The following is an 11850-nucleotide window of genomic DNA, read 5'->3' as shown; positions in this document are numbered from 1 at the left end:
TCAGCAGTGACACCAACGACGATCTGGACACCGACGACATTGAGCCAGGGCTTTTTCAAAAGGCAAATGACAAGTTCAGTGCAAATTAAAAATATTGTTGAATACATGTGCAACTCTAAAAGATTGCCTGCTAATTTGCCAGAAGAGTTGCAAAACACAAGACCAAGCATCCGCCTGAGGCTTTCACCTGAGGAAACAAAATGCCCATATTGTCCAGGTCCTACACCACCAGATCTGTCAGAGAAACTTGTCACTAAAAATGGCACTGGTTATGGCATTCTCACAGTTAAAAAAGGTTTGTCTGAGTTTAATTTTAATTCCAATTGTAACATTCAAAATGTTAATGTGCCTATCTAGTACTGCATGTCATGGGTTGATGTTCCCTTTTTTTGTCCCCCTTTAGATGTCCATGTGTACATCAAAACTTGCCCCTGTCTACAAAATACCTGTCAGATTTCAAAATTATTTGACAGGAATACATAATTACAACAACCGAGTCTTCACAACCCTTCAGTTATGTTCATTCATGACAAATTTACTAAAGGTAACATACTTTTAAACTACCTGCATGTAATAACATTTAGTTTAATGTTGTTGCAAATACTATAAACTATTTTCTTTGTCTTCAACGGAGCCACACTGCTATCGGGAGATTCATCGCCGCTATGGAGCATCAGCTCAATATCACAATCCACCACAACACCATACGGAGGACTTTTTTTCCACTACTCTGCATTTACAAATTACGACGATGACTTCTTCTGCGACAAATGTGGTCACCACACCCCAGTGGCAATAGCAGATGCCAACTGGAAGTTGTCTTTTGATGTGCCTGGTATGTTAATGCTTATTAATATGCATTAAGGAGTGACATTTTTGTTGAAATAATTTTTAATTATTTCAGGCTTTTAGAAATGTCCAAACTTATTTCTTATTGCAATTATGGCTCAGGGAATCAACTTTGTAATACTTGGGAGTATCTATGTATTATTGGGTGAATGATTAAACACTCCATGGACCTTTTGCGTTGAAATGCATAGGTCTCCAATTCGTTTGTTTTTTGTTTTGTTTTTTCATGAAAATGGTATTTGTTTAAAAATTGCATGGCACAACTCTTACATTTTAATGTTTCCAACTTTTTTGGGTGATTAGTGAGTCTTCTAAAGAGGTCTGATGCCACAGAGATTCAAGATGAGGATCTGTCAGTCATCATCACGATAAAGTGGGACCGACTCGAGAAGGAAATTATAGCAAGTGGCATCTGCGAAGGTTTGATGTTGGACAATTGTGAATGGTGACGTAGTTGAAGGAAGTAATGCTGAATAATAAATGTAATGTAATGTAATGTCAAATGTAATGTCAAATCATGGAAGTAATTACTCGGATACTAAACATTTATTTTTTTAATTTCTGTTTTAAAAGTTGAAAACCCACAACCAGAGGCGGTGCTAGGGTCTCTTGGGTCTCGAAGCAAGAAGTTACCTTGGGGCTCCACCTTACCAGTGCACGCTGAAAAAAAATGATTTTTACACAACTAAACGCACAATTTCTGGGAAATTTGAGGTAAATGGTCCCACAATCCAAAAAACATGCATGAGGTCAATTGAATATTCTAAATTGTCCGTAGGTGTGCATGTGAGTGTGAATGGCTGTTTGACTGTATGTGGCCCTGCGATGAACTGGCGACTTGTCCAGGATGTCACCCTGCCTTCGCCCTAAGACAGCTGGGATAGGCTTCAGCAGACCCCGTGACCCTGAGCTCGGGAATAAGCGGGTATAGAAAATGAATGAATGAATGAATACATTAAGTGGTTCTCAAACTGAGGTCCAAGGACCACCAGAGGTCACAGGAAGCTCAAAACCCTATGCCTATTGTTATTGTAATATATATAAATACATAAAGTATAAAATGTTCTTTATTACAAAAGTGCAATGCGAATTATCTGAACTTTAAATATCAAAAAAATAACCCTAACCATAACCCTAACTTGACTTTTCTCCAAAAACCTAACCCTAACCCTAACCCTGCTCTCGAGCTCTCCAGGAGACAAGTCGCATCAGCCTGCTCCTCTTCTGTGCCCTCGACAACGCCTGAAGAAGACTCATTGGCGTCGAAACGTCGCGTTTTTGGGCACTATAATTTCATTTGATTAATTAATTAATTTTTTTATTTAATTTATATTTCATCCATTTCAATTAAAAATACAAAATTCTGAAAAAATATATAAAAAATTCATAAAAAGATACAAAAAATAATTAAAACAAGACCTCATGGTTCTCGCGCAAGATGAGGAGTGGGTCATGGTCCATCGCAGATGGCGACCCCAACCTCGCCGTGCACAATTTTTTCCACAACCACGGGATGTAGCCCGTGTCAGTGCTCCATGCAAGGACCGTGCAAATTCTATCTCCCACCTTGGTGGGAGATGGACTGAGCCCATATTTCCAAACCCTAATAAATAATTTATAAATAATTAAAGTACAACTGACCAAGATGGATCGAGACGGCTGGACGGAGGGGCGTTACGGACGCCGAAGGAGAGAGCCCTATCAGCGGAGGGTCCAGTGGAGGGAGGACTCTCCCTTTTATGTATCATATAAAAGCTAAGAACCCCACGATCATCAACACTTCCATCGGTAAACGAATGCACAAGCAAAAGAGGAAACACGGAAAACAAACTCCCTCTGCCCCTTCCCAGAGGGGGTGGAGACCTTGTCCCGAACCTAACCCTCAGCGAGGACGACAATCACGTGGCGGCCATCCACTGCAAGGCCGGGAAGGGACGCACCGAGGTCATGATCTGCTCCTATCTCCTCCACTGCCACAAGTTCCAGGAGGCCAAGGAAGCACTAGACTTTTGCGGGGAAGTCAGGACAAGGGACAAGAAGGGAGTCGCGATCCCGAGCCAATGGCGCTACGTCAACTACTACAGCTACCTACTGAAAAACCAGCTGGAGTACAAGCCCGTGGCGCTCCTCTTCCACAAAATGGTGTTCGAGACTCTCCCCATGTTCAGCGGGGGCACCTGCAATCCCCAGTTTGTGGTCTACCAGCTGGAAGTGAAGATCCACACATCGAACCCGGCTCACACGCGGCAGGCACATGTTCTTCGAGTTCCCCCAGCCACTGCCAGTCTGCGGAGACATCAAAGTGGAGTTCTTTCATAAACAGACGATGAAGAAGGACAAAATGTTCCACTTCTGGGTAAACACCAATTTCATCCCCGGACCAGAGACAGCAGGGACAAGATGGAGAACAGGGCGGTGAACAATGCCGACAGCCAGCAGGGGGTACCGACGGTGGGTCAAGTTCTTTTGTTTGTTTTTTTTGGACTGATCTTGCATTCAGGTTTTAGTGTGCCATTCAACCTGAAGAAGACCCGGACGAGGGTCGAAACGTTGTTTTTTTGTTTCCACACCTTCTGTTTTTGGATTTTTTTTGTTTTTTCAAAAAAAATTAAAATGAATAAATATTAGAAATAAATAAATATTAGAAATAAATAAATCTCATTATGGAGGACGGCTGGACAACGGTCCGCCGCAAATACTGAAGGGGCCAACGCCCATTCTTTTCTGGAGGGACCCGGCAGGACGGCGGCCGCTTTGGTGGGAAGGGCAGAGCACCTCCAAATGTCCGTCATCTCTTGCAGGTAAACAAAGAAGCCCATACGCTCTCAAAGACTGATCCACCCACGTCCGTGACAACAGGGACACGGGGTCCCTCGAGTCCCACATGAAGAAAATCCCCCCCCCAATTTTTTTTTTTTTTTTTTAATTTCTTCCCTGCCCCAAAAAATGTTTGTGGGGCAGGTAGGAAGAACAAATTGGGGGGCGTTGAAGTCTCTGAATACTGGCATTATCACAGTGCAGAATTGTGTCTTCCCTCCAATGAGTCCCATTCCCAACCCATGTCGAACATCTCGGACGGCATCCTGGCCACACTCCTAGCCACCCACCCACCCAACACTCCTCCTGCATCCGGGCATTGTCCAGGTCTCGAAGATAGATCCACCCTTGTCTGTGTTTGTGGGGCAGGGGGGGAGGGGGGGATTGGGGGGCAAGTCTCTGAACACTGGAATAATCACAGTGCAGAATTGCGTCTTCCTCCCATGTGTCCCATTCCCACTCCTTGTCGTCCCTCCACACCCAACCCTGATCCCCACCTTGTCCCTCCCGTCTGTCACCCAGCCATCCCTTTTCGTCCGTCCTCACCCCGAGAAAGAAACACAAAGCATGTCCCTCCCATGTGTCACATGTCCACCCCTTGTCACCCCTCTTCACCCACCCTAACCCCGGCCGGCGCGGCTATTGCGCTGGGTCGCACACGTTCGACGTGAGACTGTTTGTGTGTGTGCGCAAGGAAGGTGTGACCCCCGAAGAAGGTCACCTGTATGTTCATCCCAGATGGCCATGTGTTGCCCAACGGCAACAATGTCGGCTCGCAGAACCTAAGACAAACCCTAACCTTCACCACCAACGGAATATCCGTCATCTCTTGCAGGCAAACAAAAAAGTCCAAATGCCCTCAACACCAGAGGTGATGGCCTTGAAGACCAGGAGGGGGACTCAAGGTTCTCGGACAGCATCCTGGCCACAATCCTAGCCACACACCCAAAAGGAACCCCGTGACAAACCCACAGCAACACCTTCTCATCCCTCCTTACCCAGCCCTGATCCCCACATTGACCCTCCCCCTACCTACCCACCCACCCACCCTGTGTGAAGTCTGGAAAAGACACAGAAGCTCTAACCCAAAGACGTGTCCCACCCACCCTGCCCGTCCCCTGTGCCACCTGCCCACCCCTTGTCGACCCTCCACACCCAACCCTAACCCCGGCCATTGCGGCTATTGCCCTAGGTCGCAGAACCTTTGATGTCAGAGTGTTTGTCTGTGGGGGTCGCAAGGAAGGTGTGACCCTCGAAGAAGGTCACCTGTATGTTCATCCCAGATGGACATGTGTTGCCCAACGGCAACAACAGCCGGCGCGGGTATTGTGCTGGATCACGCGTTCGACGTTATGTTTATCTGTGGGGGTCGCAAGGAATGTGTGACCCGCGAAGAAGGTCACCTTCATGTTTAACCCAGACAGCCAGGTGTCCTAACCCTGGCCGAATGTCGGTCATCTCTTGCAGACTGGAGCTGACCCGGCACCCAAGAGGAAACGGGACGTCCAGACGGTGGAGGTGGTGGAAGTTCCTCCCATGACAAGGAGGGAGAGGGGAGTGCGCTTCCTGCCACCTAATCGTGTGTCCTGGACCCCGAGGGAGTTGGGCCTTATCCCCACTGACGGCAAACACACCCACCAAGAGGCGTATCAGCTCTACATACTGGAGTGTGAACACCTCGAGATCCCTACAAGGACCCTGCATGGATTAAAAAAATAGCGCATCGCAATGATGTAAATAGCTGAGTGAGTGAGTGAGTGACAATGGCTGTGTGAGTATTGCTTGTTGCTGTGTGCGAGTTTGGAGTTAGTTTGGTTTTGGTGTGATAGTGTTACAAACAGTTAGTGTTAGGGTGTGTGATAGGGTTAGAATAGGGAGTGATTGATGTGTCCAAAATAAAACAAAAAATAAATAAAAAACTCCACATGGACTCTGCGGTGACTTGGCGTGGGGGCTTGAGTGCCTCTGTGGTCATGGGGGTCCTCCGGAATGACCGTGTGTAGTACAGCTGACTTGTGTTGTAAGGTAGTGTGCTGTGCTACGCGCAGTCGTTATGGAGGAGCCCCATGACACCAGAGGTCAAACTTAAGAGTCCGAAATTGAAGAAAAATCACCTCAATCTACTCCAGATGTGGCCTGAAACGTGGTCGATTTTGGTATTTAAAAAATAATGGGACTTCAAAAATACATAAAACTACAATGTCAATGACATGGAAAAAATCTCTCTCTCTCGCATCTCTCTACGACCTTCCCGTCCAGTGATACGAAAGAAATTGAGTTTCAAACGCTAATAACTCCAGAAGTGGAAGTGACGTCGAAGCACACTTCATGCCACCTGCACTTCCACACGAGATCTGTGTGCAACATTTCAAGATCTTTACACATTCGCCCGCGGAGATGTGGCCATTCAAAAGTATGTCACGGGCATGACTCTAGAGCCTCAGCAGGTGTAATGGCGCATCGAGACCGCCAGAGGGAGCCATAGCAAGCCGTTGGCAGGCGCACCGCCTAGATGGCGCTCTAATGGCGAGACCAGTGGAGGGGAGACACCGGGTGGACGGACAGCGCCTATTCTGCTCCGTCTCCAAGGGGGTGGCGACCCTTTTCTAATCCTAACCCTAATTACTAAAAATATATTTTTTTAAAAATGACAAAAAAAATTGCAAAAAAAAAATGCATTGCACGGGCTGGAGAGTGGGTGACTGTCTCGTACAGACGCCACCCTCAGCGAGATGGGGCCCCAGCTTTTGCACGCCGGAAGGACTGTACAATCTCCACTTCTCGCCTCGGCAGAAGATGGACTCGGTCCAGTTCCCCTAAATGACCTTCACGTAGCCCCACTGTCGAGGGGAGGGCTTCGGGGAAACTGGACGATCCCTCTACCTGAATGACGTAGACTGGACGTCTGTTCTTGCAGCTCATTTAAAACCTCTCCTTCCACCCCACCCCAACCTCCTCGCTCCACCCAAACATGCTGCTTGACAGCAGTGAGAGAGCCGACAAGTAGATTCTCTCTGTGGCCAGACCTTGACCGCCAATGGCAACATTCACAGACACATGAAAATCCAAGAGGACCTGGCCAGTGGCCTGAAACTAGCAAGAGCGTCTGGCTGCAGACCTGCACTGTCAGGACCCACCTGTACTGAGAGGTTCGCCCGCACTGTCAGGACCGGAAGTTGATTTTAAGCCTTTCAAATTCAAACGCTTTTGGACCAGAAGTTCATTTAAATCCCCGGAAGTTGATTTAAAGCCCTTCAAATTAAAAGGTTTAATAAATTAAAAAGTTTTACAACAGAGTACATGAAGATTTTTATAACAGAAGACGTGAGGAATTTTTTCTTTTTTTAAAGATTAATTGTTATGTTTACTGTGCCATCAGAACAAGCTTTTGATTTTCTACTGTATTTTCAGTTTTAATTATTACGATTATGATCTACTCCTGGTAGCTTTCATAACTTTGTGTTCCCTGTGTTTTAGGAGGTGGGTTTTTATCAACACAAACCCAACCGTTGAAATGTTTGTTTTTTGTAACACACACACACACGTATATGTATGTATATATATATATTTATGTGTGTATATATATATATATATATATATATATATATATATATATATGAATATATATATACACACATACATGTACATATATGTACTGTGTTATATATATATACATACATGTATATATATATATATATATATATATATATATATGTATATATATATATATATATACATATATATATATAAAAATATATATATCACAGTACATATATGTCTGTATATATATGTATAAAACACATATGTGTTTGTGTGTGTATAATTTTCCTTTTTTATTTTATGTGCTCGTGTTACTGAAATTATCGACATAGATTGGTCTAAAGCTAATTGCAACCGATTGGCTCTTGGAATGATGAAAAGGAAAAACATGGAGTGATTTCATCTAACGTTAAGCAGAAAACTGTTTTTTAACATAGGCTTTATGCAAAACATTTAGAGAAGGTGATCATAAGAAAGCCATTCTTGGGCTAAATTTCCCTCTGGCTTTGTGTATACCACTTCCACTGGTCAAATCAAATGTGGCTCTTACAGTATGATTGTCAGATTTTGTTTGTTTAATAAAAATGTGTCCAGAATTTATATGTAGAATTACTGTACTGACTGCCCCGTCTTTAGTTTTCCTTTTTTCTATACTAATGAAATGTTGCAGCTCGTGATGTGAGTTACTATCTCGTCTTGCACATCCTGTACTTCCATGAGTTATGGAGTTATGAGTCTTGTTTTTCAGCTTTACTTCTCCCACCTGCAACAGCTTGGTATCTCTCAGTGTCCTGGCAAAGAGGGCAAAGAACAAGGCCGATGTAGCTTGTGTCTAGAATTGGTCAGACTTTCACAAAACTTCATATCTCCCTCTTCTTCCTCTCCTCACAGGATGAAGTATCTTCAATGTCTTTGTCTCCTTGCACTCGCTTTCTGACTGCTTTGCTGTTCATGTGTTTGTGCTTAAAAACTTTAATAAACTTTTATAAAAGATAAAAGATTTCTCACTCGGAGATTTTTGTTAAGCGTTTTATTTTTATTCCACAACAATCCCCAATTTGAGGAATCAATGTCACTGTGGTGGGAGAGGGCCCAAGGGGTGTTGGCATGTGGGGTTGAGGACAGGGGGGTTATGGCAGCAGCAGCAGCAGAATGACTCAAAAGAGTCATTGAACAGTTTTGTCATTTCCTGTGTAGCCTCCTCTTTTGGCGCGCCATCCATGTTTATAATCTCTGGGATGTCCACCCTTCCTGTCAACAACTCTTTATTCGCTTGAATCCATTCTGCTGCTTGTTCACATTGCTGCAAAATTCGGCCAACTGGACTGATCTAAAGGAGAAAAAAAAATAATCATCTTTTTCTCATAACCTGAAAGGTCATCTTAGAAAACTTAACAACATGTCTTCAGTTGTCTCTTCCTGACATTTATTATCTTGAGCCTAAACAATTAATATTGAGCATTGAATACAAGCAGTTGTCACAAAGTAATTCTCAAACCATTTACTGGGATTGAAAACTGAAAAGAACTTATAAAGATTGAGGGAAAAAAATGACTGCAAACTGACCTTGATCATGTCGTCCAACTTGCGCTTCAGCTGAAAAAAAAAGTTTGGTGGCACCTCACCTGCCAGAAGGGCTTTAGATGCCTTGCTCCAATGGGCAAACCTCTTTCCATGGCTATATTCATAGGTTAAAAGGATAAAACAATTAAAATTACATATGCTGTGGAGCAATGGCCGGAGCCAGGCAACTTTAGGCAAATCCAAGATATGCAAGTCTGGAAACTAGCATGAGAATAGAAGGACAACAACACAGATGACATTAGAGTGTCAGTGGAATAAATTAACGTCTGACACAAAATTTAGAAAATGTTAAGTGGTCTGAAGGTTCACAGACCATCTTAGCAAGTGACAAGACAGCAATAATCCATTTAAATAAAGGAAGTGTGTAAAAACTGATGCAGGTGAGTGTGAATGGTTGTTTGTTTCTATGTGACCCTGCGATGAACTGGCAACTTGTCCAGGGTGTCACCCTGCCTTCACCCTAAGACAGCTGGGAGAGGCTCCAGCAGACCCCCGTGACCCTGAATAGGAATAAGCGGGTATAGAAGATGAATGAATGAATGTGTAAGAGTTATTCTCTGCCATCACGTCTAACAGTACAGGTGTTAGAGGTTGCCTGATGGGTGGAGCACAGTTTCTGATCGCGTTGCTTCTCAAAGCGTTGTGTTTGCATCGTCGAGCTATGTTGAAGGAGTTGATCATTGTACGTTGGGCCACGGGGAGCTGCAATAAACTCGTCTTTGCAAGATATATGAGTCTCGTCATCTTTGTGGATATCAACGATGTGAATTATAGCAAGCGCGTCAAACAGGTGCCCATCTAGCAAGCATCTCAGGGACTTTAAGCAGTAGGCTTAGCCTCTACAGAATGGAAGAATGAATGGTTGCTGCAGTGCCACTAAAATTACTGACTATTGTTTTTGCAGCTGAAGCAATCTAGCATGGGACTGGGCTTCTGTGTAAAGTTTGGTGTTTTTCCTTTCATGCATGGGAAGTCGGTTTCCTCAGAAGAAAGAATGAAGCACATACTGGATAACAGGCAGCTTAGACTGCCTGGATCCTAACTTAAAGTAAAAACTACAAGTAAAATAAAGTGCCATTTTTAACATGTCAAAGTCAATTAAATTACAACATTGTACCTTCCGAGATCAAAGTTTTCAATCAGCATGATACACCACCATTTTCGCAGGGTTGGCATGTCGGCCTACGGACACAGAAATGGATTTCATTTCATTCAACATCAAATTAACTACCTTTATTTTAATGAAAAGGTAAACTTACTATGGTGAAATCATATGGAGCATCCAGGACTGTGTAGAGGGCATACTAGAAAAAAATAAAATATTACTATATTTAGGAGATATGAATACATCTAATTTACCATTAGCATGAAGATGCCACAGTCTTGCCCGTAGGGCTGTTGTGGAAATCCCTATAAAGTCAAACAGAAGATTGTTTATGACTATCACCATCGTCGTCGTCATCATCCTCATCATCATCATCATATTATCACGTCATATAATATCTTCATTAGGGACTAATGACAAAGGAGTAAGGATACACAACAACTATTTATACCTTCTAACTGGGCGCAAGTGCACACACATGCAACGTTTTTAAATTTTCAACTTTTCATTTTCTGCTATTCATTTTGTTCAAATTATTTCTGATTTGGAGAGCAGAGAAAATTATTCTATTTTCTTTGTTCTTTTTGAAAAGTGACTGAATTAAAAGGTTTAGGCCAACTACATAATAGACATCATTTCAGAAGAAGTCATCCATAAGAGTGAGGCGTTAGATGTTCTTCACTGCAAATTACATTCCCGACAGAAAACATACAGGATCATTGTTGAGGCTTATGGTCGAACCTTTGCAGCTAACGTTGCATTCGGAGAAAAGATGACTGAATGTTGTTGGCTCTTTTTAGCCAACACGGCGTATTTAATAAAGACTGAACACACACTTGTTTTACAGAAAGAAAAACAGAAGAAAAACTTCACCTACGTACATAGAAGTTTATAATAAGTGTTTCCCCCATGTGGTCAATTATGGAATTGCACATGAAACAAAACTGAGGACACAATACCATGTCAATTCTTAACACCCCCACTTGTTCTCAGGTTGTTGTAAACAATGAACTTATCAAAAGAAACAAAAATACAGAATGGAATGAATGTGGACTCTTGTCTTACACATTTCCAACTCCAAAAATAATAGGTGCAAACTTTTGCAGCTTCAACTTGGTTGCAGGTTTGGTCATAATGTCGGCAACCATAGTATCTGTAGAACAATACATCAAAACGACTTTACCTTCATCCACAGTGGATCTGATGAAATGGTATTTTATATCTATATGCTTACACCTCTGTCTGTTGACTGGGTTTTTAGCAAAAGCAATTGTTCCCTGATTGTCCTCATGAACCACCGTTTTTGTGTATTTGTAGTTATCCATACCTTCTAGTAACTGTTCGAGATATAGACGCTCCTGGATCGTTGAAGCTAATGCCATATATTCTGCTTCACATGTTGAGAGTGCAACTGTAGGTTGTTTTCTAGTTTTCCATGAAACTGGAGAATTGTTTTTGTTAAGTCTCACACAGTAGCCGGTCGTACTGCGTCTATCGCTGACATCTGTCGCCCAGTCAGCATCGCTGTAGGCTTGGATGCCAAGTTTCTCACAGCTTCTCTGGAAACACAAACCTTTTTCAGAAGTACCTTTTAGATATCTCAGAACGTGTTTCACAGTTAACCACTGCTCCTCTGTAGGCTCAGCAAAATACTGTGATAACTTCTGTGAATAAAGTCTTACACGTTGTGTATGTGCATAAACAGCATATTCGTGTATAGTTATGAAAGGTTTTACTGTGTTTCCTGGGTAGAACATTTGGGGTGAGTTTACCTGATGTTGATGCTCCACAAACTGTCCGACACTACGGCCTTCCTTATATACCCCCTCGAACGTTCGGAGGATGTTGCCATGGTGATGGTGACGTATGAAGGAATGTCAGTTATGGCGGTTTGGGTTCATCGCCGCACGTTTTGTCAAAAAAAAGTAATGCGTTTTATGGGTATAGCGTAGAAA

General features: G+C 43.1%; 1 pseudogene; it reads left to right on the top strand.

Moving 5' to 3' along the window:
• Window positions 1-2287: 2287 nt before the first annotated feature.
• On the top strand, window positions 2288-5385 carry LOC142904861 (phosphatidylinositol 3,4,5-trisphosphate 3-phosphatase and dual-specificity protein phosphatase PTEN pseudogene; annotated as a pseudogene).
• The last annotated feature ends 6465 nt before the right edge of the window (window positions 5386-11850 follow it).

The sequence above is a fragment of the Nelusetta ayraudi genome, unplaced genomic scaffold, assembly GCF_046127955.1.
Source record: "Nelusetta ayraudi isolate G7.1 ecotype Tasmania unplaced genomic scaffold, CSIRO-AGI_Nayr_v1 ptg000133l, whole genome shotgun sequence".
NCBI classification, from domain to species: domain Eukaryota; kingdom Metazoa; phylum Chordata; class Actinopteri; order Tetraodontiformes; family Monacanthidae; genus Nelusetta; species Nelusetta ayraudi.
This window is presented reverse-complemented; position numbering and strand designations above follow the sequence as displayed.